We start from the raw sequence: 27,376 nt of genomic DNA on the forward strand, positions 1-27,376 counted from the left end.
TATTTCTTGTAACATACAGTATTTTTTTCATCCTTGTAGTTATATTGACTTTTTCCCTTTTTTCCCCATAGTTACGGAAAAACCTCGATTATTAATTGTCAGAACACATTTTTGTATCATTAATTCATAATTATATTTCAGGTTTTATCTGAAAACTCCATTAGATATTGATATATACTAAAATATTAAACTGGCTATGATATAGATTTAGTAGTCGTTAGTAGCTAGTAGTCTCTAGTCCTATTAGTTACTTAATTTTTCTTAGCACTAGTCACATTTCAAATGCTCAGCAGCCACATGTGGCTTGTGGCTACCACATTGGATAATGCAGACTACTGTTCATTTCCGTTATTGTAGAAAGTTCTTTTGGACAGCACTGGTATAGACATATGAGTCATCTTCAGTGTATGTTTAAAAATAATATACTGGTTTTTTCCTGTGTAAAATGAATTGAAACATGGAAACATTGTATGTCTTTATGTTTTCTTTTATCAAAAAGAATATTTTGGAAATACCTTTAGTTGAAACTAATGTCATATGAACTACTGTTACCTTTATTTGTCTTAAAGATCAGCATATATTTCTAATTATGAACTACATGATATCAGATGTTTTAATAAAATTACATCTTTTAGACATGTAAATATGTCTACTTTATCTCCATCTTGTGGTAGAAATATATGGAAATCCTGTTCTTAGGAGAATATAGTTAAGGCACATTCATCTTTACATTGATTCATGTTCCTTCCCATTACTGTAAATGTAACATTAAATGTTAGGGTTTATTAATAAAGTTTTAGGTCTTACTCAAGGAGTCAGCTAAAGATAATTTTAGATTTTAAAATTATAATGAAGGGAAAAAAACAGAATTACAACTACTGTTCTGAATGTGTTGGAATATTGAAACAAGGAACATAAATATTTTAATCATGGTTGAGAGGAAGAACAAATAAGAAAGCTTTAGCTGGTTACTCGCAAAAGTAGTTTTGTATTGGTAAAGAGGATTTTGATGAATATGTTTCTGTGATAAAACTGTGAAATTTCTGGGGCGCCTGGGTGGCACAGTGGTTAAGCGTCTGCCTTCGGCTCAGGGCGTGATCCCGGCGTTATGGGATCGAGCCCCACATCGGGCTCCTCCACTATGAGCCTGCTTCTTCCTCTCCCACTCCCCCGCTTGTGTTCCCTCTCTCGCTGGCTGTCTCTATCTCTGTCAAATAAATAAATAAAATCTTAAAAAAAAAAAACACTGAAATTTCATAAAATGTTTCTTATTGAAACAATTAAAATTTTCATTTTTATAGTTTCTAGTTTTTGAGTGTGCTCATTGTCCTTTTGTGGATAATTGTAAAATTATTTTTAGAGGTAAATGAGCAGTAAAACACTTTGTAAACTGTAGCATTCTATATAAATGCATTAAATTCTCTCTTTAAAATACCTAATATGAAAAAATAAAATAAAAAAATAAAATAAAATGCCTAATATGAAATATTTGGGAAGACCATATCAAAGATTTAAGAACATATTTCAAATCAGAGTTGTGTCACCCTTTCATTTTATTTTTAATTAAAAAATTTAAAATTTTTTCTTTTTTTCCAACTAAATATATTTAACCTAATATTTAAACCTTCTGTTTTTTTCAGATTTTTAAATTTTTTGAGTTAAAAGACTAATCTAATTTACACAGCAGTATTAATTTAGAGTTAAGTTTTTATATAGAAAAGTCTGAATGCTCTAGAATTCTGAAAAAAAATGTTTTAACATTCAGGAATTTAGGAAGAATTTTATGCAGTTAGACATTTTAGCTAGGTTAGTTAGATTTAGACAGCTTTTTAAAAACTCAAGTCTGTTTATCTTATTAAGTATTGGGGATGAAATAGCCTATAAATTGGTACCATCTCAATATCCACCTATTTAGAAGATATCCCACATAGGAGTTAAAACATAAAGACTGAATATAGTGCATGGTATCTGTGGGACAGTGAGCAGATTGGCCTAATTATGTAAAACTAGTTGCAGTTGGAGTCATATTTTGGTGCTTCTTGAAAGCCAAGCAAATAAGTCTAGACTTGATATAATAGTAAACAGGGATTTTCATGTTACCTAGGTTTTTATATAAGGGAAGTTCTGTGATCTTGGAAACTTAGCATCAGATGGAGCCTTTGAGGATTACTAGTTTAAGTTCAGGAATCTTTCAAAAAATATGTGAAAATTTCTATTTTCAGTACCTCTGTGCCAATTGAGGCTTTCATTATTTACTTCCCCCTACATGTTATTGTTAATTTTTTAGAAAAATATATTTTACTCCAAATTATAAGTACTCCATTTATATAATGTAAGGAATATAAAAAAGATGAAACCCCCTCCAAAAACTTACCCTAAATCTCAGCATTCACAAATACGGATTTCTCTGTGAACATATACAGAATGGATTATATAAAAAGCACTATTTTTTAAAGTTGAATTTAGCAAAACTAAACTAAACCAAAAGTTACTGAAGCTCAGGTAAAAAATGTATTACTGCTAAATGTGCCTCCAATCTTAAGAAAAAATTATATAAAAACCAGTAATAAGTTTGAATCATTGTGCGTTTTAAAGTTTATATTCTAGTTTGGGGCAGTATCAATTGATTCCCTGCTTTGAAGGTGAAATTATACTTCCCCACATCCTGCCTTTTAGGTTCCATTTTTTTGTAAGTTGTTAATTTTACATCGTTGACATTTATAATACTTCCATTCCTTCCTGTAACCATAAATTCAGTGCTCATCACATCTCCTCCCTTTAGTACTTGTTTGATTCATTGCTTGATTGGCTAGATTTCATTGTCAAATAATTTAAGAATCTTTGAGTTTTAGAATCCTAGATATCTGTCATGTGTGGAAATGACTGCTTGTTGCCTTATACATGTATGACATAATAGGGCAGGTATAAAATTGTCAGGTCATATTTTCTTTCTCTCAGAAATTAGTACACATTGCATTAGTATTTTATGACATTGAATGTTGCTCAGGAATTCTGAGCCTGATTTTCATCCCTGCCCCACCTCACAACATTCCTGCCATAGGAGTTTTGATTTTTCTTGGGTAGTAGAAAAATTCTTTTTGTAATTCTTGAGTTAGGTCTCTAGACTATATCTTAGATGGTTATTGTTCTATATCAGTTCTTTTTGGAATCTACACTGTCTTTTTGATTTGCAGATTCAGTTCTTCATGTCAGAAAACTTAAATTTATCATGTAAAATTTTTTTTTCTTTTTTTGAATTCTCTACCTCAAAGATACCAGTCATTCATAGAACATTGAAACAGGATTACACTTGATGCTATTTGCTATGTAACAAATTACCTCAAAACTTAGTGGCTAAAAAAACGCCTACTTATTACCTCACAGTTTCTGCGGGCCAGGAATCTAACAGGACTTAGCTGGGTCCTCTGCTTCAGTCTCTCACGAGGCTGCCGTCAAGGTGTTGGCTCAGGGTCTGCAGTTTCATCTGAAGCCTCGACTGGGGAAGCTAATCCAGTGGTTGTGGCAGCATTCAGTTCCTCCATGGGATATTGTGCTGACAGTCTCGGTTCCTTGCTCACTGTTGTCCAGAGGCCACCCATCTGTTCTTTGCCACATGAGTCTCTCCCTCATGGCAGTTTTTGTCATCAGAACACGCAAACTGGGAAGGCCTAGAGAACATCTGGTAACAACACAGAAGTCAGGCTCTTTTGTCACTTAACCATAGCAGTGACATCCTGTTCTTCACATTGCCGTGTTCTTTAATTAGAAGGAAACCACTAGGTTTAGCCTGTTCTCAAGGGAAGTGGTTTATTCTAGGGCATGGATACCAGGAGGCTGGGATAATTTGAGGCCGTCTTAGAAGCTGCCTGTCACATTTTGGTTTTCTCTGTGTTTGCATTAACTTTAAAATTTTTTCTTCTATATTTACTATGATTATTTAAAGTCATTCTTACAAAATCTCTCACTTCAATTTTAGCTGTGTGTAGTCTATTCTTTATATATTTCTCATATATCGGCACTGTTACAGATCTGCTTAGATCTTTAATTTAGATTTTTATCTCCTCTAAAATCTCACTCTATCAACTATTCCTTGAAGTCTAGCTTTCTTGAATTTATATTTTTATTAAGTTCTTATATAGTGTGACATTTGAGATGAATCTTTTCTCCTTAGGGTATGTTTGCAGAGTTGCCCTGCTGTTTCTTTGAAAATTGTGGGTGAATTCTCTTTAACACTCCTGCCACCTTTCTCTGATATGTTTGTCTTCCCTTGTGGGCTATAGTGTGAGGGCTGAGGTGTTCTTCTCTGTACTTTCCTGAAGCCTGGAGGGAGGGAGGAAAGGAGCGTATTGGCCAATGCAATGTTTTTGTTAAATAGCCTTCAGGAATGTTTCCTTTTTTCCTGTGGGGTTACCTTTGGGTTATCTTCTCTATTAAGCGTGGAGCCCTGAAAAATGGCATACTGTGGGCTTTTCTACCCCTGCTGAGATCCTCTGAAGGTGGGTAGAAGCTTCTATGCTAAAGGGTCTTGTTTTGTTTTTTACTTTTCTCTAGGATTCTTATTTATGCCTTTGGTCTGCTGCTCTCAAGAATCAGGAGTGCTATTAGTGGAGATTCGCAGCACTTTTTAAAATTCGTTTTCTTTCCCCAGTGTATTCTAAAGGGTGGAAATGGGACTAGTGGCTATCTCACGCTGAACCACACCATGCTGAGTTTGCCAGTCTTTTCTTTCTTTCCTATTATTTTTTTGAAGTTTAGGTATGAGACTATATATACCTCTTTCTTTGTATTGTGGCAGTTGGACAATTTTTTCTCTTTTGAAACTTCTTTTGTTGATCTCATTGTGGAAGAGTTTATGAGCTTGCAGTATCCTGTGATTTTTTTTTTTTTTACCCAGAACTATCCTCAATATCTGTTGTCTGAATTGTTTTATTAGCATATAGACTAGCTTTTCCTATCTAGAAAATTTCTTTTCCTTCATCTTCCTTAACGTTACCCTAAAAGTTGCTAGGTAAAACTTTCTGAAGTAAACAGTTCATATCATTCTCCACTGCCTATAGGATTAGGTCTAAAGTCTTCTGTTTAAGGTCTTCCAAGATTTCATTTAAGCCTGCTTTACTAATCGTAGTATCATTTCCTTTCTTGAGCTCATTTCATGCTACATTAAAAATTTCTCTATTTTCCCATGCATCTCCTGAGTAGATTTCCAAGATGTAGTTAGTACATAACATAGTGTATACAGTTGCCCCTTGAATAATGTGGGGGTTAGGGATGCCAACTTTCTCACCCCTACCACCATGGCTGACGGCTGACAATCCATGCATAACTTTTGACTCTCCAAAAACTTAACTACTGTTAGCCTACCTTTGACCAGAAGCCTTACCAATAGCATAAACAGTCGACACATGTTTCGTATATGTGTTAAATATACTGTATTCTTAACGTTAAGTTAGAGAAAAGCATGTTTTAAAATCATAAGAGAAAATACACTTATAGTACTATATTGAAAAAAAATCCATATATAAGTGGACCCATACAGTTCAAAACCATGTTGTTCAAGGGTCAACTGTATATGCACTGTGGTTTTTCTTTCTTTCAATCTTCTGATCATCTTTCTTTAGGAACATGCTTATTTGTAAAGATCCATCTGAATAAATGTGTGGTCCCCAGAGAAGAGCACAGATACCAGTGAGCTAGTGCCACTGGGACTGGGACACTGATATTAAGATGGGTTTAGGTGTTCTATCATGTTTCATTTTGTTGGCTCACATTAAATTTGTTTGTCATTCTCTTCTAAAATTTGAAAGTATTTCTTTAAACCTAAATGCAGGAGTTTATGTTTGTCCCTGAGAAATTGCACCTTAAATTTTTTTTTTTTTTTGCCCTCGTTGTCCATATTGTTGAGATTATTTTGAATCTCAATTTAATCCTTCCTTAAATCGATATCATGCTAATTATGCCTTTGGGGTAAGTCTCTCCTAGGAACAGGAACTTTCGGGGAGGGTAGCTGCAGCAGTTCTGGTACAGTTGCGTCCTTGTAATCTCATCATGCTTTGTTTTGTCACGCCTCTGGTGACATGAGAGAAAACTAGTGATTGTTCTATTTATGGGGGATGACTGGGTGGAGGAGATGTTAGAGAAAGGGGATGCTTTTTTCCTTCTATTAAGCTACAAACAGAGGGCCTGTTTCAGGGAAGATGCCAGTGAGAATGAGAAGCATCACAGGAAACATTAGCAGCCCGTAATGCCTGGAAAGATGACCCCTGAAGAGAAGTGTGATGTTGCCAAAAGTTTGACTTCAAATGATTTGCAAGAAGCAGGGAACCTGGACATGTTAAGTTTGAGGTCAGTGAGTTGAGACATAGCTAAGAAGATACCCATCTTTTAAAAAAATGTGCTTTGTGCCTTAAGTTTCTAATATAAGGCATTACAACAGAATTTTAAAGCAAAACATCCACCTTTCTTTAACTTAGAAACCCTTTAGTTCTATAAAATCTGTGTTAATTTTTTTTTAAAAGATTTTATTTACTTATTTGACAGAGAGTGGGAGAGAGCAAGCACAAGCAAGGGGAGCGGCAGGCAGGGGAGAACCAGGCTCCCCGCTGAGCAAGGAGCCCAAAATGGGGTCAATCCTGGAATCATGACCTGAGCCAAAGGCGGCCGCTTAACTGACTGAGCCACTCAGGAGCCCCTCTATGTTGATTTTCTTTCTAAGACCTTCTGTATTTGGATGCATGATTAAATTTGAACTATATGAATTTCAAATAAGGGAAGAGGATAACTAATTTTTTTGAAGAACTCATTTGAATTGGGTAAAATACATGTGAAGTTAGTGATTTTTTTAAAATTAATGTCCAGTTATGTAGAAGTGCTTTCATTGGATCTTATCTACCATAACTTGTATAACGATTAAGTATCCTTAATCAGTGCCAGTTCTGGGGCAATAACATAAATTAATTCCGTCAAAAAAGTTTACAGAACTGGCATTGCAGTTATGAGACCCTGACTCAGTTGTTGTGTATACAAAACAGAAACATCTTTTCCTCATGCATATGCAAAGATTTCTGTAATTGCCTTATTTTCTTACAGAATAGCTTGAAGTTGCAGATTATGTTAAATATGTTAAATAGCAGAAGTTGGGGATAAATAGCAAAAGTTGGGGATAATATTTCCTTTTTGTCATGAAATAAATTTCTCTCTTCTACAGTATAGGAGAAAGAAATTTTACCATTTCAGATGGATTTGAGAAAATTTTTCATAGGATTTTATAAAATAAGTAAGATAAAGTATTTGTATAGCTGTATGGCAATTGATAAGTATCAGAAGTTAAGTACTAACTGCGTGTATTCATAAATAAAAAGAAATAAACCTCTTTAACTGCAAGTTAAAGCACGAACAGAAACAAAGATCGATAAGTGAAGGTCAACATAAAGTAATAATACCAGAGATCCTAAATTTGCTCATGCTATTTTATTTTTATAAATTAAGAATACAGTTTTAACCTAGGATATAACATTATTTTTCCCACGTTCTCTTTAAGGAAATATATTTGTGTTTTCTGACTGGAAAAAAAAAATAGAGGACATAGGTCCTTAGTGCATGCATTATATAATAGGGTACTTCCAGATTCGTCATTCCAAAACATCAGCCAATACTCTCGTTCCCTATTACTCAAGGAGCTTATTATATTAGAAATCAGGCTTCGGTTAATTAACTAAACTCATTTCTTCATTCTTTTGTTACCCAGGCAGAAGTTCCAGAGATGCTTAATTTATGGTATTTGTTGATTTTTTAGAAAAACAGAAGAATCTAGAGACTCTAGAAGGAGTGGAGAATGCTGTTTTCACACTTGGCTACTCTATAAAAATATCTTTGGTGAATAATGTTTTTTCAATAGATGATGCATTTTGATCTGAGCTCATTTTGCTTTAAGATTTTTTAAATCACTTTTTATGTGTTTCTTTTATCTTTAGTCTTTATTTTCATTTTAGTGACACCTTAAAATTAAGCCCTGATTCCTACAAGAGCAACTTTGTTGACGTTAGTAGCATTGCCTTCTCTTTTGCAGTTGGTGGAATGGCCACCTGTATTGTGCTTAGGAATCCAGTTCTTGTAATTTAGTTTTAGCTATAATTATTCTTTCTTCAGGTCTGCTTTCCTTATAAATACTTTTTGATTTATCATGTATAGAATTACTAAAGTATTTATATTACACTATCATTGGGTGTATAAATGATGATATTCATTCCTCCTCCACTTCTTTTAAGTTTTTCCCTCAAATTCTTAGAGGGGCCTACCTTCACGACCCTACATCAAATGCAACCCACTGTCATCACCCTACCATAATGCACCTTACTACTCTCTCCTTTTTCCCTATAACTCTTACCATATATATATATTTTTAAAGATTTATTAGAGAGAGTGAGTGCGCACATGCATGCTGTCATGGGGGTTTTAGAGAGTGGGAGAGAGAAACTTAGGCAGACCCCACGCTGAGCACAGAGCCCGCTGCAAGGCTCGATCTCACAACCTGGAGATCACAACCTGAGCTAAAACCAAGAATCAGAAACTCAACCGACTGGGCCACCTAGGTGCCCGAACTCATCATATTTGAACATACTATACAGTGTTACGTCTGTTGTCTGTCTTCCTGTTGGATAAGTTTCACAAGGGCAGAGATCCTGAGTTTGTTTTACTCATTTGTCTCAAATGTCTAGAATAGGACTTGGTATATAGAAATATATTTATATAGATATATAGGTTTATTTTTTATTTCTTAAAGATTTTATTGATTTATTTGAGAAAGGGAGTGTGAGGAGAGAACATGAGCAGGGGAAGGGGCGGAGGGAGGGAGAGAATCTCAAGCAGACTCCCTGCTGAGCAGGGAGCCTCATGCAGGGCTCGATTCCAAGACCCTGGGATCGTGACCTGAGCTGAAGGCAGACACTTAACTAATTGAGCCACCCAGGCACCCCTAGATATATAGGTTTATATAGAGGAAATGCAGACTTTCGTTTGCCTTACACAATAGATAAGCTTAAAATAATCATATGTAAATAGAACCTGGTTTTCTTTTTGTCTTATGTGACTGTTGGGAAGTGTCTTGCTCGAATTTCAGATTGATCTTTGAGGGTACTTGCAACATTATTTTTCTAGTTTCCATGTCTATTAGCTGCTGTTATGAGATACTGATTGTATGGATCAATTATTTGGATAAAAGTTATGGATACATTATTTTGGTAAAAATGAACTTAATTCATAACATGTGCAATTTCTTTAAAGTATGTTTTAAGTTTGAGTTCATTTCTCTTGGAAGGAGGAGGAACTCCTATCCAATATATGGGAGCAAGTAGTAGTTAGGAGACAGGCATGAAACTGCAGTGGCGTTAAAGGCAACCATAAGATTTATTTTGAGATCTAAATAAAACCCAGGACGAAGTGGATTGGGAACAGATTGTTAGAAATCTGAATTCCTTTCTCCCCCAGCTGTTCTAAGACTTAACAAGCCAGGAATTATGCATATATTCAGTTAATGAGAATGTGACAGATACCTCCTGTGAAAAATGTAATGCTGAGACTCCTTAAATGGTTGGTTGATTACCCTTGTAACCATGTAATATTTTATACTAAAACCAGAAGACCTAGGAAATAACTTCTTTCTGTTTGACTTAAAAAAAAATGATGATTCTCTAGTTTTAAAGTTTGTACATTTTGAGAAAGCTTAACGTCAGCAAAGCAGCTGCTGTTTGAATTTACTTTGTAAAACACTGAATTATTCATTTCCATAAACAAAACTTCCTTAGTAATTATTTAGCATTAATTTATTTCTCTTTATTTCAATCAACCCTGTTGACATTCTATTTTAAAATTAAAAATATTCTTTGTGGAATCTAACAGAAGATGTTGCAACAGCTGCTTTCTCTACCTCTTAGGACAGAACATTTCCAAAGCCTTTTTTATTTTTGTACTTTATTTTGGATTTTATTTTTATTATCTTAAAGTTACTAGTAATGTAGAACAAAAGTAGAATTCTTATTTAGCAGCGTCTTTTAAGTAGCTGAAGACCAACCCCTATGTTGTTGACTTGTTAGATTTTGCCATATGCTCTATGCATGAGTATAGTTAACCGCTATTATAGTGGATTCTGAGAATGTAAAATTATGAGATATACGTTAAAGAATCCTTCATTTTTATCCTTTGTACTCACAGGTTGTTTAATAGACCAGTAGGTGGAAAAAAGATAAAGATCGCTGTTTTACATTTCTTGGAATTCTTCCATCCATGTTCGCAAATGGTGGAGGAGTCGTCCTTTAAATATTGTGCTGCTTTCTAGCAGCCTGAGATGTACCCTTTCGCTTGTGGACCAGTATTATCAGTCATTGCACATGCCCTCTTTGGGCAGTCAGTCTTTTAGTGTCATGTGATATTTGTCATTTTTCCGTAATTGAGGTTTATTTTGTGTTGTTTCACATTTTAAGGGTGTCGTTGCTTTGCTGCTCCATTAGACACTTCTTGAGGGCAGCAGACAGATGATCTGTTAGGGTACCAGGTTTCTGGTGGAAAAGAAACCCCTTTATTTTTTAAAGCGGCATCCACTCAAATGAAACGTTCTTTTTACCTCAGGTGCTTCTTGGAGTATAGAGGGATGGTTAGCCCAAAGGAAATGTAAACTTTTGGTTAAGGGCCCATTTTGATTCCCTGTTGTTGTTTCCCGAAAGGAAGTAAACACACTACATCCGTCATGACAGAGGTGGTCTCGCGGGTTCATGGAAAGTTTGGGGAGTCTCCCTTTACTCTGCTTCTATGGCTATGATGTTACTTAGAATAATTATGAGACTTCTGCTTCAGTAGTTGTCAAGTGAGTGATAGTAGTTTTTGAATGGATAAGCACGTGCGCATAGTTATTCTGGAGGTAAAGCGTTCAAGAAAGCCTTTCAGGTCGATGACATGGACCATCAGCTTTCCAACCAAGACCCGTTAGGTAGACATGTTTTGTTTTTCCTCTGTGCAGTGTCTTAGAAGACAAAGTTAGCTAAATTCTTGAAAATTGTGAGATTTTACATAAAACAAAAATTCCAGCTTAAAAAAAAATGTAAATCCTCAGATCTGGTAATGATGTGTTTCCATTGCTGCAAGGCAAACGAGTTATCTGGAATGAAGTAACTGCTGTACCTTTAAACAGGGGGGCATGTGCATGGTTCATTCCAGTCTGCTTGCACTGTCACTTTATCTATTTGGAGAAGTATTTATCATATATATATACACACACACAACACACGCACACACGTATATAAAATATTTCTCCAAAAATAATGTGCTTCAGTCATAAGTAAAGAAATCAAACTGAAATGTTTGTATGCTTCAACAAAAATAGAACAGAGTCTTTTATGTAAGTAAAGACTGTCCTTTTGTGTCTAACATACAAGTGGCCCAACTGCCAAGTTGCGTGCCTGCGTGCAAGTTGTCCAAGGAGCCCAGCATCAGATTCTGCAAGTTTTTGGAGAGTATCCTATCTTAACATAAAATCTAAATTTTTATGCCCTTAACTACCATATATAACTAACTTCTGTGGCTGTTTCTCATCGGGTATGGTTTGGGAAATCTTTATTTCCAGGCTAGTTTGCATAATTTTTGTTTCCTCATATTCTTTTCTATGAATTAATATGTCTAAGACACCAGAAAAGGTACATCTCTGGTAAGTAGCACCTATGAGTTATTTAGGACATAGTAATAATCTATTTTGTGAGATTTGAGAATAACGTTTATGAAATATATATTTTATATAAACTATATCCATATTTTTAAAGTACTTTATAAAAGTATTTTTTATATGATATATACATAATATATAGTAAATGTATATGCTGCACCATGTTTAGCACACAGTAAGTACTCTCCAAATTGGATTATTATTTTCAATTCTAATAGTACATTTAGCTGTGATTTTGCTTTCTGCAGTGTATTGTTTAAAATTTGAAAATTTTCTGTCCTTTTCATCTGAATCTGAGTTTGCTAATAAGCAAAGCAATACTTTGTATTCAGTTAATCCAACAAATAATTTGCCTTTACTCTTCTCCATCCTAAATTTGAAGTGCCACTAAGGAATGAAAGAGGAGGAAAATCTATTTTGTGTTCTCTTCAGTAGTAAGACTTACAAACATGTAAGTATTTTGTTACTTTAGGATTCGCTGATTTTTACCCTGCTTATTACCAAGAATGAGTCAGTATGTCTTTTTTCTAGAAAAGTCATATTTGGTCACTTTTTGGTAGGTGCATGCTTTTTGGAGGTCACAGTGGTAGAAAGGGTATAATCTAAAAAGAACTGTGTCAGCCCATCTTGTAAATATCTGTGCCTGAAATAAGACTCTTCTGTCAGAGTAATCAATCTTTAATAAGACCATGTTCCTAACTACTTGAGCTGATAAATAGTGAGGTTTGTTTTAAAGAAGTCAAGTTTACTTTATGTCAATTTTCTATTTGCCCTGTGTAAGATATATTTAATTACTTTATTCCATCTCTGTGTTCAAATTAATCAGATTCTGCTACATATCGGTGCTCAAATTAGAATAATTCTTTAATCAACTGTGTTATCCATGCCATGGTAGACTAGAATAGAAAAGCTACTCTTGGCATATTGAAGATGCGTGCATTTTATTTTCTATTGTAATTTAAAAGTAAAATCAGAAATATTGATTTCTACTTGACTGGAGAGATGATTTAGTTTGAATATCAGTCTGATCTTAATCAGGTGAGAATTAATTGAGTTGGAGGTATTAGATATTCAGTGATGTTAACTGAACCGTGATCAATCTAGAGAGAAGCTTTCTTTTGTACTATGTTAGAATTATCAAATAGCTCATGCACTACAATGTGAAATAATCTTTCCATGTTCATCATGCTACCTTCTTGTCTCATTAAATGCACCACTAAATTCATTCTATACACAAACTAATCTTTAAAGTAGCAAGCTAATAAATCACAATTTAATAGAAAATTAAAAGCATAATAATTTTGTCACAAAATGCTATTGTTGTGAGAATTTTATAATGTTGTGTTTTTCTAGTGACTAATTTTAAAGCCAACTGATTAACTTCTGCTTTTCAAGTATACCTGGGACTTAAAAAAAAAAAAATCTTAGTTTTACTTTTTTTTTTTATGTTCAACATTGCAAGAATAAAGTGAGCAATACAGAATTATTTTAATGTTTATTTCTAGAAATAAAAATAGTCTGTAGCATTACATTGGTCTGAAATGTGGCATGGGCTTTTCATTTATTTTAAGAGTGTGATAGCAATATCATAAGTGTTGTGAAAATATAAATGGTGAGATAACACCTCCATAGGACTTGCTCTTAAGTAGTAAAATTGTAAAGTCTTTAAATAAACTGCAGCCAGAACTGAAAGGATCGATTTGCCTTGTTAACTAGGGACACTACACTTAGTAAATGTCTAATTAAATTTAGCCTAGCATGTCTTTTATTCCCTTTTTTTTTTCTTTTTAAACCTGAGAATTTGGATCTATTTATGAGTAAGGTAACCTAGCACATGTTATTGTCAGATTTCTTCGCTTTGGCACGTGGTGTGGCCGTGTTAAATTACAAGAAAGCCAATAGTGTGACTTTTGATAGTGTCATTTGACCTTGGAATAGTGCTTTTCACTTGGTATTGGTGTAATGGGAATAGTAGGATCTATGTAGCTGTGTATTTTGTGAAAAGGAATGTCCAAATTTGTATTTGAGAACAATTAGCATTTAATGAAAAGAAGCCATATGTGCAGAAATATCCCTAGAGTGTGATGAACGGGGTGTGCTTAGCGAGATATAGAGGGGTTTCCCCACCCAGTTGTTGCTGAGCAGCTTTCAGGGAAAAGCACTTGCTTAAGAAGGAAATTGCACGAGTATTTTTTCACTCTGCTCATCAAAGTCTGAGCCGGACTCCACTCTCCCCTCCACCCAGAGCTATCGCTTGCTTGCTTTTTTTTTTTTTTTAATTACATCTTGGAAGGTTGACACTTGTGTCTCCTACCCAAACAAGGTACAAATGTGTTTCTTTATTGCTTGCCCCCCAGAGCCCCAGTTTTCCTCCTCTGAGGCAACCACGATTACCAGTTTTCTTTCTTGTTCTTCTACAGCCATTTGGAGTTTGTGTAAACGTCTGACTAGATAGATACCTGTAGGAGCACACATTCACAAACCTGTGTGGGTTCTAAACAGAAATGGTAGCACGCTGTGCCGTACTGCCCTGCACCTCCTTGCTCAGTTGGAGTCCTAGGGATCATTTCCTGTTAGTGTACTTTTTTTTTTTTTTTTTTTTTTTTTTTTTTAGTGGCTGCATAGTATTTCATGGTATAGTATTTCCATTTTGGTTGTTGATGTGACTGTGTTAGAGTAAAAGAAGGCTGGTAAGTGGCTTTTAATGGTGTCAAAGGCTATTTTTTACTTAGGTAAAAAATATTTTTTTTTCAGCTGAGAGGAAGAGTGAGGAATGACAACTGATGTGTCATTCTTGTCATGATTCCCTCCAAAGGATTTTTGATATTTATGTATTTATTTACATATTCATTTTTGTTAAGAAAGACCTAGCCATAGTCCTTTTCATATTTTAATTGCCTACTCTGTTTGAATTCGAAAAAACCGATTGTCACTGTTTTGTAAGGGAGATGCCAAGCTCTTTCAGAGCCTTTTGGGAGCAAAGCAAGGTGTTAAACACATAAGTAAGTTTGACACGAGATTATGAGGAGGGTGACCAGGTTCTGTCAGTACTCTAGAAAACATATCCAGTTAGGGAGGAGGGAGCAGCAGCGTTCACACCGCTGCTGAATCAGGAAAAAGGAGCAAGAGGGATGGTATTTCCTGTAGTATTTCATGGGGAGGCATTAGATTTACTGGCTTTTTTCCAGGCTATAAATCCTCCCCCAACACACAGCACAACACACATAGAACACGTGCACACACAGGAGCTGGCGACAGTGGGAGATAAGGAGTTTTGGTCACAGTGTTAAACAGAGATGGTTAACAGGGACCTTCTGAACTGAGTGCGAATTTAGATTCAGTGACCTGTGAAGTCCTTCCCGCTCTCACCATTTCACTCACAAAAGTCTGGACAAGGCAGCTCGGCCTCTCCTGGACCCTTTGGGAATTGTGGGAGATGGTCCTGGGGGCTCATACTCATCCCCAGAAGAGGCCGTAAAGCCTTTCGCAAGAGCGAAAAAGTACGGCGGGTTAGTTTATTGCTTGCGTTACTTGCATCATTAAGAGCTTGGATCCGACTTTTGTGTGATCGTGCTTCTCGTGAGGGGAGGGAGAGGGTGGAGCACCCGCCAGCAGACGGCAAGGAAACCTAGAAGGCTCCGTGTTCCGAGGTGTGCCCATCTGTTGTCTGCTTTGATCAGTGCCTGTAAGCGGACAGGCAGCGCGAGCAGAGGGGAACATGTAACAAAAATGTAGGGCACGAGCCAGACTCACTCACTTCTATTTCTCTTGCTTTATCACCTTCGAAATCCTCTACCTCTGCTATTATTAATGATCATGGGTACTGTGATTCGGGGAGACTTAAAGCATCTCTTACAGGCAGTCTTTTTTAAAAAGACGGGCTGGGTGGGTGCTTTCCTCGGCCACACTAGGCTGCGCTGATGTGTACCTTTCGAAGGCTGGTGGCACTTAAAACCTGAAACACAGAATTTAGCATTTCATTATATACCGTTTGGAGAAACCACTTCTAATGTGTAAAATCCCTATTTTAAATATTTAACTATATTTTCTAGGCATTCTAGAAAAGGGGAACGTGGGGTGGGACCAGAGAGTGAGGTATCTGATGTTACTTCATTTCAGATGATTGCTAAATAGCATGAAATCCAGCAACAAGCCTACAGCTTATTTTTCCTGTGGTGATGACAGGGCTGTGCTGAGCCACCCCCGCTCTCTCCTCACTTCTCAGTTGCGACCTCATGTGAGCTAACTGGCCTGGGTTTAGTTTACTCTCTGACCATGGAAATCGCAGCTAGATGTGGAGATTTTTCTTGTGTTCTTACTGTGGAAAGAGTAAGGGGATTCAGTAGTAGTTACAAGTATTTTTCCGGAATTAGAAAAGGCCGGGTTCTCGGCTAGTCTGTGCCAGGCTCTGTGGTCTTAGAAATGTGACATAACGTAAAGGTCAGTTTCCTCATCTGGTAAGTGAAGATAATAATAGTGCTTATCGGATAGTGCTTTTATAAAATTCAAGTGAGCTAATAAACGTACTCAGTATAGTATCTGGTACATAATAAATACCCAGGGTATTTTAGTTGCCATTATCATTTTGTTCTTATTGTTATTATTAACATGTTTAAATACCTTAAAAGGAAATATGAAGTTACATGGGAAAACGGAAAAACAAACCAACACAACAGCCGCCTGAATTCAGTTTCTTCTAATGGAGAAATGAGTTCCGAACTATTTTGGGGTGCCTAGGTGGCTCAGTCGGTTAAGCATCTGACTTTTGATTTCGGCTTAGGTCATGATCTCAGGGTGATGGGATCGAGCCTCGTGTCGGGCTCTCCACTCAGTGTGGAGTCTGTTTAAGATTCTCCCTCTCCCTCTGCCCCCCCGCCCCTTCCTTGCACACTCTTTTGCAAAATAAATAAAACCTTTTTAAAAAGGAATCATTTTATTTATTTACTTACTGTTTTACAGCTTGATGCATATTTTATTTTTTAATTGTAATTTAAAAATTTTTAATTCCAGTATAGATAACATACAGTGTTATATTGATTTCAGGTGTACAATATAGGGACCCAGCAATTCTGTACATTACTCAGTACTTGTCATGGTAAATGTACTTGTAATGCTTTCACCTATTTCAACCATCCCCCTACCCACCTCCCCTCTGATAGTCATCTGTTTGTTCTCTCTAGTTAAGAGTCTGCTTTTTGGTTTGTCTCATTTTACCTTTGTTCATTTGTTTTGTTTCTTAAATTCCACATAGGAGTGAAATCATACGGTATTTGTCTTTCTCTGACTTATTTTGCATAGCATTATACTCTAAAGGTCCAGCTGTGTTGTTGCAAATGGCAAGATTTCCTTCTCTTTCATGGCTGAATAATATCCGTGTGTGTGTGTGTGTGTGTGTGTGTGCGTGCGCGCGTGTGTGTGTACACCTCATATCTTCTTTATCCACTCATCTCTCCATGGACACTTGGGCTGCTTCTATAATTTGGCTATTGTAAATAATGCAGTAAACATAGGGGTGCATATATGCCTTTGAATTAGTGTTTTTGTAATTTTTGGGTAAACGCCCAGTAGTGCAATTAATGGATCATATGGTTTTTCTATTTTTAATTATCTGAGGAACTTCGATACCGTTTTCCAGAGTGGCTGCACCAGTTTGCATTCCCACCAACAGTGCACGAGGGTTCCTTTTTGTCCACATCCTCACCAACACTTCTTTTGTTTTTCATGTTAGCCATTCTGACCGGTGTCAGGTGATATGTCATTGTAGTTTTGATTTGCACTTTCCTGATGATGAGTTATGTTGAGCCTCTTTGCATGTGTCTGTTGGCATCTGGATGGCTTCTTTGGAGACATGTCTGTTCATGTCTTCCGTCCATTTTTAATTGGATTATTTGGATTTTGTTGGTATGAAGGTGTAGAACTTCTTTATATTTTGGATAATAAACCCTTATTGGATGTATCATTTGCAAATATTGTCTCCCATTCAGTAAGTTGTCTTAGTTTTGTTGATTGTTTCCTTTCCTATGCAGAAGCTTTTTGATATAGTTTCAGTAGTTTATTTTTGGTTTTATTTCCCTTGCCTCAGGGAGACATATCTAGAAAAATGTAGCTACAACGACTGTCAGAGAAATTACTGCCCTTGCTCTAGTTTTTATGGTTTCAGGTCTCAAATTTAGGTCTTTAATACAAGAGTTTATGTGTATAGTGTATGTGTGTATAGTGTATGTATACATAGTGTATGTATACATACTGTATATGTGTATAGTGTAAAAAGTGGTTTAGTTTCATTCTTTTGTATGTGGCTGTCCAGTTTTCCCAACATCATTTGTTAAAGAGACTCTCTTTTTCCCATTGCATATTCTTTCCTGCTTTGCTGAAGATTAATTGACCAGATAAGTGTGGGTTTATTTATGGGCTTTCTGTTCTGTTCCATTGGTCTATGTGTTTATTTTTGTGCCAGTACCATACTGTTTTGATGACTATAGCTTTGTAGTATAAATTGAAATCTGGCATTGTGATACTGCCAGTTTTGTTTTTCTTTTTCAAAATTGCTTTGGCTGTTCAAGGTCTTTTGTGGTTCCATACAAATTTTAGAATTTGTTGGTTCTGGTTCTGTGAAAAATGCTGTTAGTATTTTGACAGGGATTGCATGAAATCTGTAGATGGCATTGAGTAGTATGGACATTTTAACAATATTTGTTCTTCCAGTCCATAGCATGGAATGTCTTTCCATTTGTTTCTGTCTTCTTCAGTTTCTTTCATCTCAGTGTTTTATAATTTTCAGAATATAGGTCTTTCACTGCTGTGGTTAAGTTTATGCCTTGGAATTTTCTTATTTTTGGTGCAATTGTGAATGGGATTGTTTTCCTGATTTCTCTTTCTTCCGCTTCATTATTAGTGTACAAAAATGCAGATTTCTGTTTATTGATTTTGTATCCTGTGACTTGTGTGAATTCAGATATCAGTTCTAGTAAATTTTTGGTGGAGTATTTAGGGTTTTCTATGTACAGTATCATGTCATCTGCAAATAGTAAAAGTTTTACTTCTTCCTTACCAATTTGGATGCCTTGTATTCCTTTCTCTTGTCTGATTGCTGTGGATAGGACTTCCAGTGGTGAGAGTGAACATTCTTGTCTTGTCCAGATCATAGGGGAAAAGCTCTCAGTTTTTCACTATTGAGTAAGATAGTAGCAGCAGGTTTTTCATAGATGGCCTTTATGATATTGAGGTGTGTTCTCTCTAACTCTACTTTGTTGAGGGTTTTTATTATGAATGAATATTGTACTTCATCAAGTGCTTTTTCTGCATCTGTTGAGATGATCATGTGGTTTTAATCCTTTCTGCTGTTGATGCAGTGTATCACATTGATTGAGAATATAGAACCACCGTTGCATCCCGTGAATAAATCCCACTTGATGGTGGTGAATGATTTTTTAAATGTATTGTTGGATTCGATTTGCTAATATTTTGTCGAACATTTTTCCATCTGTGTTCATCAGCAATATTGACCTATAGTTCCTTTCTTTTTATGATGTCTTTATCTGGTTTTGGTATCAGTGTAATGCTGGCCTCATAGAATTATTTTGGAAGCTTCCCTTCCTCTTGTAGTTTTTGGAATAGTTTGAGAAGAATAGGTATTAACTCTTTAAATGCTTGGTAGAATTCACCTGTCAAGCTGTATGGCCCTGGATTTTTGTTTATTGGGAGTTTTTTGATTACTGATTCAATTTCATTGCTGGTAACCAGTCTGTTATAAATTTTCTATTTCTCCCTGGTTCAGTTTTGGTAGTTTGTATGTTTCTAGGAATTTCTCTATTTCTTCTAGTTTGTCCAGTTTGTTGGCATATAATTTTTCATAATATTCTCTTACAATTATTTGTAGTCCTGTGCTGTTGGTTGTTACTTCCTTTCAATTTCTGATTTTGAGTTTTCTGTCTCTCTCTCTTTTTTGATGAATCTGGCTAAAGTTTTATCAATTTTGTTGATCTTTTCAAAGAAACAGCTACTGGTTTCATTGATCTGTTCTATTGTTTTGTTTGTTTTTGTTTTAGTTTCTATTTCATTTATTTGTGCTCTAATCTTTATCATATCTTTCCTTCTACTGGTTTGGGGTTTTGTTTGTTCTTTTTCTGGCTCCTTGAGGTGTAGGATTAAGTTGTTTATTTGAGATTTTTCTTGCTTCTTGAGGCAGGCCTGTAGTGCTATAAACTTCCCTCTTAGGACTGCTTTTGCTGCATCTTAAGATTTTGAACCATTGTGTTGTCATTTTCATTTGTCTCCATGTGTTTTTTTATTTCTTCTTTGATTTCTTGGTTGACCCATTCATTGTTTAGTAACATGTTATTTAAGTTGCATTTATTTGTGCTCTTTCCAGATTTCCTTGAAGGTTTGTTTCTAATTTCATAACACTGTGGTCAGAAAAGATGCATGGTATGACTTCAGTCTTTTTGAATTTGTTGAGACTTGTTTTGTGGCCTACTATTTGATCTCTTCTGGAGAATGTTCCATGTGCACTTGAAAACAATGTGTATTCTGATCTTTTAGGATGGAATGTTCTGAATACATCTGTTAGATCCATTTGGTTCAATGTATCATTCAAAGCCACTGTTTCCTTGTGGATTTTCTGTTTGGATGATCTGCCCATTGATACAAGTTGGGTGTGAAAATCCCTTGCTATTATTATATTTACTATTGATTACTTCCCTTATGTTTGTTATTAACCTTTTTTATGTATTTCTGTGCTCTGATGTTGGGTACATGAATATTTACAATTGTCATATCTTCTTGTTGAATTGCCCCCTTTATGATTATACAGTATCCTTTTTTGTCTCTTGTCGCAGTGTTGTTTTAAGGTCTGTTTTTCTGGTAGAAGTATTGCTACCCTGGGTTCTTTCCCCATGCATTTGTGTGATAAATGTTTCTCTGTCCCTTCAGCTTCAACTGTAGGTGTCTTTAGGTCTGAAATGAATCTCTTGTAGGCAGCATATAGATGGGTCTTGTTTTTGTTTGTTTGTTTGTTTAATCCATTCCATCACCCTGTGTCTTTGTTTGGAGCCTTTAGCCATTTACATTCAAAGTAATTATTGATAGGTATATATTTACTGCCATTTTTGTTTAATGGTTGTTTTTGTAGTTCTCTGTTCCTTTCTTCCTTTGCTCTCCTCTCTCATAATTATTTGGCTTTCTTTAGTGATATACTTGGATTCCTGTCTCTTTATTTTTTGCATATATACTACTGTTTTTTGATTTTTGGTTTGTTTATAACATCTTCTGCATATAGTAGTCTATATTAATTTGATGGTCGCTTAAGTTTGAATCCATTCTTTATGCCTCTTCCCTCCATGTTTAGGTGTGTGCTTTCACACCCTTTTATTTTGTCCCATGAGTGATTTTGACATATAAACATATTTTTACTGCTTTTGTGCTGTCTACTTTTCTTATTCTTGTGTATGGTCTTTCCTTTCCATTCAAAGAATCCCCTTTAACATTTCTTGGAGGGCTGGTTTAGTGGTGATGAATTCCTTTAACTTTTGTTTGTCTGGGAAGCTCTTTATCTCTCCTTCTATTCTGAGTGATAGCTTTGCTGGATAGAGTAATCTTGGCTGCAGATTTTTTTTCTTTTCAGCATTTTGAATATATCATGCCACTTTTTTCTGGCCTGTGAAGTTTCTGCTAAAAAATTGGCTGATAGCCTTGTGAGATTGCCCTTATATGTAACTGTTTTGTTTTCCTTTGGTGTTTTTAAAATTCTCTTTATCACTACTTCTTGCCATTTTAATTATTCTTGTCTTGGGGTGGACTTCCTTGGGTTAATTTTGTTCGGGACATTCTGTGCTGCCTCGATCTTGATTTCTGTTTCCTTCCCTAGATTTGAAAAGTTTTCAGCTATTATTTCTTCAAGTATATATTTGCCTCCTTTTCTTTCTCTTACCCTTCTGGTATCCCTATAATGTGGATGTTATTCTTGGTGGTGTCACTGAGTTCCCTAAGTCTATTTTCATTTTTTTTTTTTTTTTTTTTTTTTTTTTTGTCTCTCACCTACTCAACTTGGTTGCTTTCCATTACTCTCTTCTCTAGGTCATTGATTTGTTCTTTGCTTCCTCTAGTCCATTATTTATTTCATCTGGTGTATTTTTAATTTCATTTATTGATTTCTTCATGTATGAATTTTTCTTTTTTATGTTTTCTCTTTGTTAAGGGGCTTACTGTCCAGTGAGTTATCTTTATGATTTATTACTTTATTTTTTTAAGCTTTTATTTATTTATTTGACAGGGAGAGAGAGAGTGCATGTGCACACAAGCAGGGGGAATGACAGGCAGAAGGAGAGGCAGAAGCAGGCTCCCCTGAGCAGAGGACCTAATGTGGGGCTTGATTCCAGAACTCTGGGATCATGACCTGAACTGAAGGCAGACATTCAACCAACTGAGCCACCCAAGTGCCCTATGATTTATTGCTTTAAATTCTCTATCAGGCATATTATTTTTCTCCATTTTGCTTAGGTCTCTGCTTTGATTTTGTTCTCTTCTTTCATACAAGACATTTTCCTCTGTCCTCCATTTGTCTAACTCCATGTTTGTTTTTGTGTGTCTGGAAAGTCAGCTACGTTTCCAGCTCTTAAAAGTAGTGGCCTAATGAATAAGAGGTGCTGGAGTGCCCTGCAGTGCCGTGTCCCCTATTCACCAGAACCTGGCACTTCAGGGGTGTCTTCTGTGTATGTTGCATTCACCCTGGTGTCGTGGTTTGGCCCCTCTTCCTTCAGTCCAGTTGTCTGCAGTGGCTCTCTGCCTGTTGTGGGCAGTGTTTGGTTCCTGTGGTGTTAGTGGACCAATCAGGGGCCACCTTGGGCTTGAGTTGAGTCAGAGTAGAGGTGCAGTAGCACCAAACTACAGGGTACTTTCCCTGCATTGTTCCCGGAGATGCTTTCGTTGGTGGGCATAACCTGCGATGAGACTCCTGTCTGCCTCCACACCACTGCTGGAGTTGCATTCGGACTTGTGTGTGTGGTTATCTTCCCTTCTCTCCAGGGCAGGAGTCACTTGGGAGTGGTGCTGGTCCCTGTCACGGCTGCTTGCACACTGCCAGGCTTGTGGCTCTGCTTTGGATGGGCTCTGGGCAAGAGTATATTGGAGTGGGCAGCTCTGTAGAAGCCCACTGTAGTGGGGGGTGCAGTGTTAGCAACATTTGCAGGCAGGGGGATGGCCCGCTGTTGGCAAGTTAGGTGGCAAGTGTTGGTGCCAGGCTGGTTCCCGCAGGTAGCCGTGTGTATATGCTAGGGGACAGGGGAGAGAAATGGTGCTTGCCAGCTGCTTTGTCCCTGGGGCAGAGAGCCTAGGAGTCGTCCCCCAGTGATCCTCGTTCCTCCAGGACAAGCTCTGAGATGACTAAAGTAACTCGCCCTTCTCTGTGCCCCAGATGTTTTTCAGCTGTTGCTCCCATGCTGCATCTCTGAAGGCTGTTTGTTGTGCTGTCTCTTTAAGGATGGGGACTCAGTTTCCTCTTGCCCTCCCAGCTCTCCCAGAACTTAAACCCACTGATAGTTAGTGTTGCCAGTGTTAAGCTCTGCTGATTGTAAGAACTCATGAAATTTGACCCCTTTGGTGTTCAAAGCCAAATGTTATGGGGATTAGTCTTTCCCATTGGGCTCTCCAGTGTGAGAATCTGTTTCTCTTTCCTCTCCACATACCTGGCATCCCTTCCCCCCAGGTCTCCACCCTTCCTACCCTCTTTGAGGTGGCGTCTTCTCTACATGTCAAAGTGGGTTTGTTCTGCCAGTCTTGGGGTAATTTTCTGGGTTATTTATACTCATGTGAGTGTTATGTAATTGTAATGTGGGTCAGGGTGAGCTTAGAGTCTTCCTACTTTTTAGTCTTCTCCAGAAAATCTCCAAGAACCTTTTAGAACATGCCCAGTATTAATGTGTCATTGCCCTTTGGTTTTCTATAAGTAGAGCCCATCTGTGTTCCAGGAGCTACATACTAAATGCTCTTTTTCAGAATCACATCTTATTCTCATTTGTTTAACAAATGGAGATGATGAATCTGAGTATCCTTCTCAAGCTTTTTAATTTCTTTTAAATATCAGATTTTTGGAAATATATTCTCCCATTCAGTAGGTTGTCTTTTCATTCTGTTGACGGTTTCCTTTGCTGTGCAAAAGCTTTTTATTTTGATGTAGTCCCAGTAGTTTATTTTTGCTTTTCTCTTACCTCAGAAGACATATCTTAAAAAAATATTCCCAAGGTTGATGTCAAGAGAGTACCGCTGATGTTTTCTTTTAGGCGTTTTATGTAGTTTTATAGTTTCAGGTCTCACATTTAGGTCTTTAATCCATTTTGAGTTTATTTTTGTGTATGGTGTTAAGACAGTGGTCCAATTTCATTCTTTTGCATGTAGCTGTCTAGTTTTCCCAGCACCGTTTGCTGAAGAGACTGTCTTTTCCCCATTGCATACTCTTGCCTTCTTTGTCAAAGATTACCCATTTAAGTGTGGGTTTATTTCTTGGCTTTCTATTCTGTTTAATTGATCTTTATTCTGTTTTTGTGCCAGTACCATACTGTTTTGATTATTACAGCTTTATACTACATCTTGAAATCTGGGATTGTGATCTAGCTTTGTTCTTCTTTCTCAAGGTTGCTTTGGCTGTTCAGGTTCTTTTGTGGTTCCAGACCAGTTTTAGAATTATTTGTTCTAGCTCTATGAGAAATGCTATTGGTATTTTGGTAAGGATTGCATTGAATCTATAGGTCTGTTTGTGTAGTGTGGGCATTTTAACAATATTTGTTCTTCCAGTCCATGAGCATGGAATGTCTTTCCATTTGTTTGTGTTGTCCTCAGTTTCTTTCATCAGTGTTTTATAATTTTCAGGGTGTAGGTCTTTCACCTCCTTGGTTAAGTTTATTCCTACGTATTTTGTTCCTTTTGGTGCAGTTTAAAGTGGAACTGTTTTAATTTCTCTCTCTGTTACATCATGATCAGTGGATAGAAACACAGCCAGTTGCTGTGCATTGGTTTCGTATGCTGCAGGTTTAGTGAGTCCGTGGGTCACTCTAACAGTTCTTCAGTGGGGTCTGTAGGCTCTCCTACATATCACACCCTGTCATCTGCATGTAGTGACAGTTCTTCCTTCCCAGTTTGGATGCCTTTTCTTTTTCTTGTCTGATTACTACAGCTAGGACTTCCAGTACTATGTTGAATAAAAGCAGTTTTGAAAGTGGACATCCTTGTCTTGTACCTGATTTTTAGGAAACGCTCTCAGTTTTTCACCAGTGAGTATGGTATCCGCCATGGGTTTTTCATGTATGACCTTTATTATGTTGAAGTATGTTCCCTCTGAACCTACTTTGCTCTTGCATTTTGTCGAGTGCTTTTTCTGCATCTGTTGAGATGATCAAATGGTTTTTAATCCCTTTGTCTTATTAATGTGATGTATCACATTGATTTGTGAATAATGAGCCACTCTTATATCCCTGGAGTAAATCCCACTGTTGTGAACTTTTAAATGTATTGTTATTTTCTCATAGTTGGTTGAGGATTTAAGCACCTGTGTTCATCAGAGACATTGGCCTATAGTTTTCCCTTTTTTGTAGCGTCTTTATCTGGTTTCAGTATCAGGGTGATACTGGTCTTGTGCAAAGAATTTAGAAGTTTTCTTTCCTCCTCTATTTTTTGGAATAGTTTGAGAAGAATAGGTACCATGTTCTTGGTATTTTAAAGAAAAAATTCTTGAATGTTATCTTTAAGTATGTTTCTTTAAATTTTGAAATAACTTTTTAAGCTCTCTGTTCTTACTGTTTGATATTCATTTGTATTTCCTTAAGATATACTTAAATGCATGAAATTTTGTTTTCATAATCTTTAGTGGTAGTTAACATTAAATTATATATAGGCATATAAGCTTTTTAACATTTAACATTGAAAGAATTTATATAGATGTCTTAGAATACCACTTGAGAAATCAGTTGGCAGTATTAGCAACATGATTATTATATGAATGTATGCTAATGTGCTATGAAAGCAAGATCCTCATTAAAATCTTGTAGCTAAACAAGTGACAGAAACCTTACAAACAGCTTGAGGCTTTAGGCCAGTCACGGTTATTCCAAGAGATTTGGACAAGTGTGAAAATCCACAGACTGTGCCTTTATCGTGGTCAGAACACGTAAATGCTATCTTGCATCAATCCCCTAACTGAGAATATGTTTATTCATATTAGGGAAAACGGATCTGAGAATAATGCAGCATGTAAGCATTCTGTTGTGAATCTATCAAATGTTAAAATATTGGGTTTATTAAACTTGGAAAGTGGACTTTTAATAATAGGCATTGTGTTTGTGTTTTCCAGGGAAGGAGGGTTTCGATCACCCAGCATATTTTCATTAGGCAAATTCATGATGCTGATGATCTTTCTTTAGACACTATCTGAGCATGAACTGGTCTGCTGTAGGCCTGGGGAGGTTACAGTAAGATTGGGTGATGTGGAGCAATCAGACCGTGGTTGATCACCACTATGGAATATGGCAGTTCCTTTAAAGAAGCCCTTAGCCAGATTTAGTCACTTCTGGGTTAACTTTATGTACATACTCCCTTTGACCGTTTCCCAGGTCTTTCTTCTTTTCTTTTTTTTTTTTTTTAAAGATTTTATTTATTTGAGAGAAAGAGAAAGCAGGAGCACAAGTTGGGGGGAGGGGCAGAGGGAGAGGGCGAAGTAGACTCCACATGGAGGAGGAAGCCCATTGTGGGGCTCGATCCCAGGACCCTGAGATCATGACCTGAGCTGAAGGCAGACACTGAACCAACTGAGCCGCCCAGGCACCCCACAAACTGGGTTCCCAGGTCTTAATTCTTACGTAGCCTCATAACCATCGCTTGTCGAAAAGTAGATCTTAGTATCATGCTCTAAGTAGAAAAATTCACCTTGTAGGAATGCTAATGACGTTCCGGAGTAAAAGTTTTGATAGCCATGTAGCCACCCCTCAGGGTGTCCCTTGATAATGAGCTGGTTCTGTTTTCCTTTTTTGAGTTGGAGGGAGTCCTTAGTCAGAGGGCACAAAGGAAATTCCCTTGATCTGATTTGGCTCACGAGCCCAGCTCATGTGCACATAGTGGAACAGAATATTTGTAGTTGAGGTAAAAAAGATACCTGAGTGGGTTCAGGGGTCAGAGAGCAGCGGTGGGCCTGCCGGGACTGGAGAACAAGCAGCTAAAGGAAGGGAATCCGGGGTGTCTCTGATGCGGAGTGTTACTGCAATTGAAGTCATTGCCTGCACCTGTTGTCCTTGTTCCTATTCTACCACTTTCCTTCAGGGTATATGCTGTGATGCTTCCGGGTAGTTACAGAGGTCTGTGCTGGAGGGCTCTCGTCCCCGCAAAGCCCCTCTCCTGAGTTTTTTTATGCATTTAATAAATCTCAGTCATTTCCAGTTTGCTTGGGTTTAAAAGTATTTTTGTTACATATTCTGTGTCTTCATGGAGACCTCTTAATTCCCTGCTTGCTTGAATTTTATACATTATATTCTTTAGTAACTACAAGGGTAATACATAGCTCAAGAGAAGAGGGAAATCTTGATAATTTTGCATTAAAGGAATTATAAAAGATACTCGGAAAACACTGTTTCACCTACCGCTTTTATGTGAGGATGATATCGTATTGAAGTCTGACATGGAAATGGTTTG

At 36.8% G+C, this 27,376-nt stretch overlaps 1 protein-coding gene across 1 annotated transcript in view; it reads left to right on the top strand.

Moving 5' to 3' along the window:
• Positions 1–27,376, top strand: part of CMC1 (C-X9-C motif containing 1) — an 81,848-nt gene that overhangs the window by 50,636 nt on the left and 3,836 nt on the right. The gene's annotated exons all lie outside the window — the stretch shown is intronic.

The sequence above is a fragment of the Ailuropoda melanoleuca genome, chromosome 6 (genome assembly GCF_002007445.2).
Source record: "Ailuropoda melanoleuca isolate Jingjing chromosome 6, ASM200744v2, whole genome shotgun sequence".
Lineage (NCBI taxonomy): Eukaryota > Metazoa > Chordata > Mammalia > Carnivora > Ursidae > Ailuropoda > Ailuropoda melanoleuca.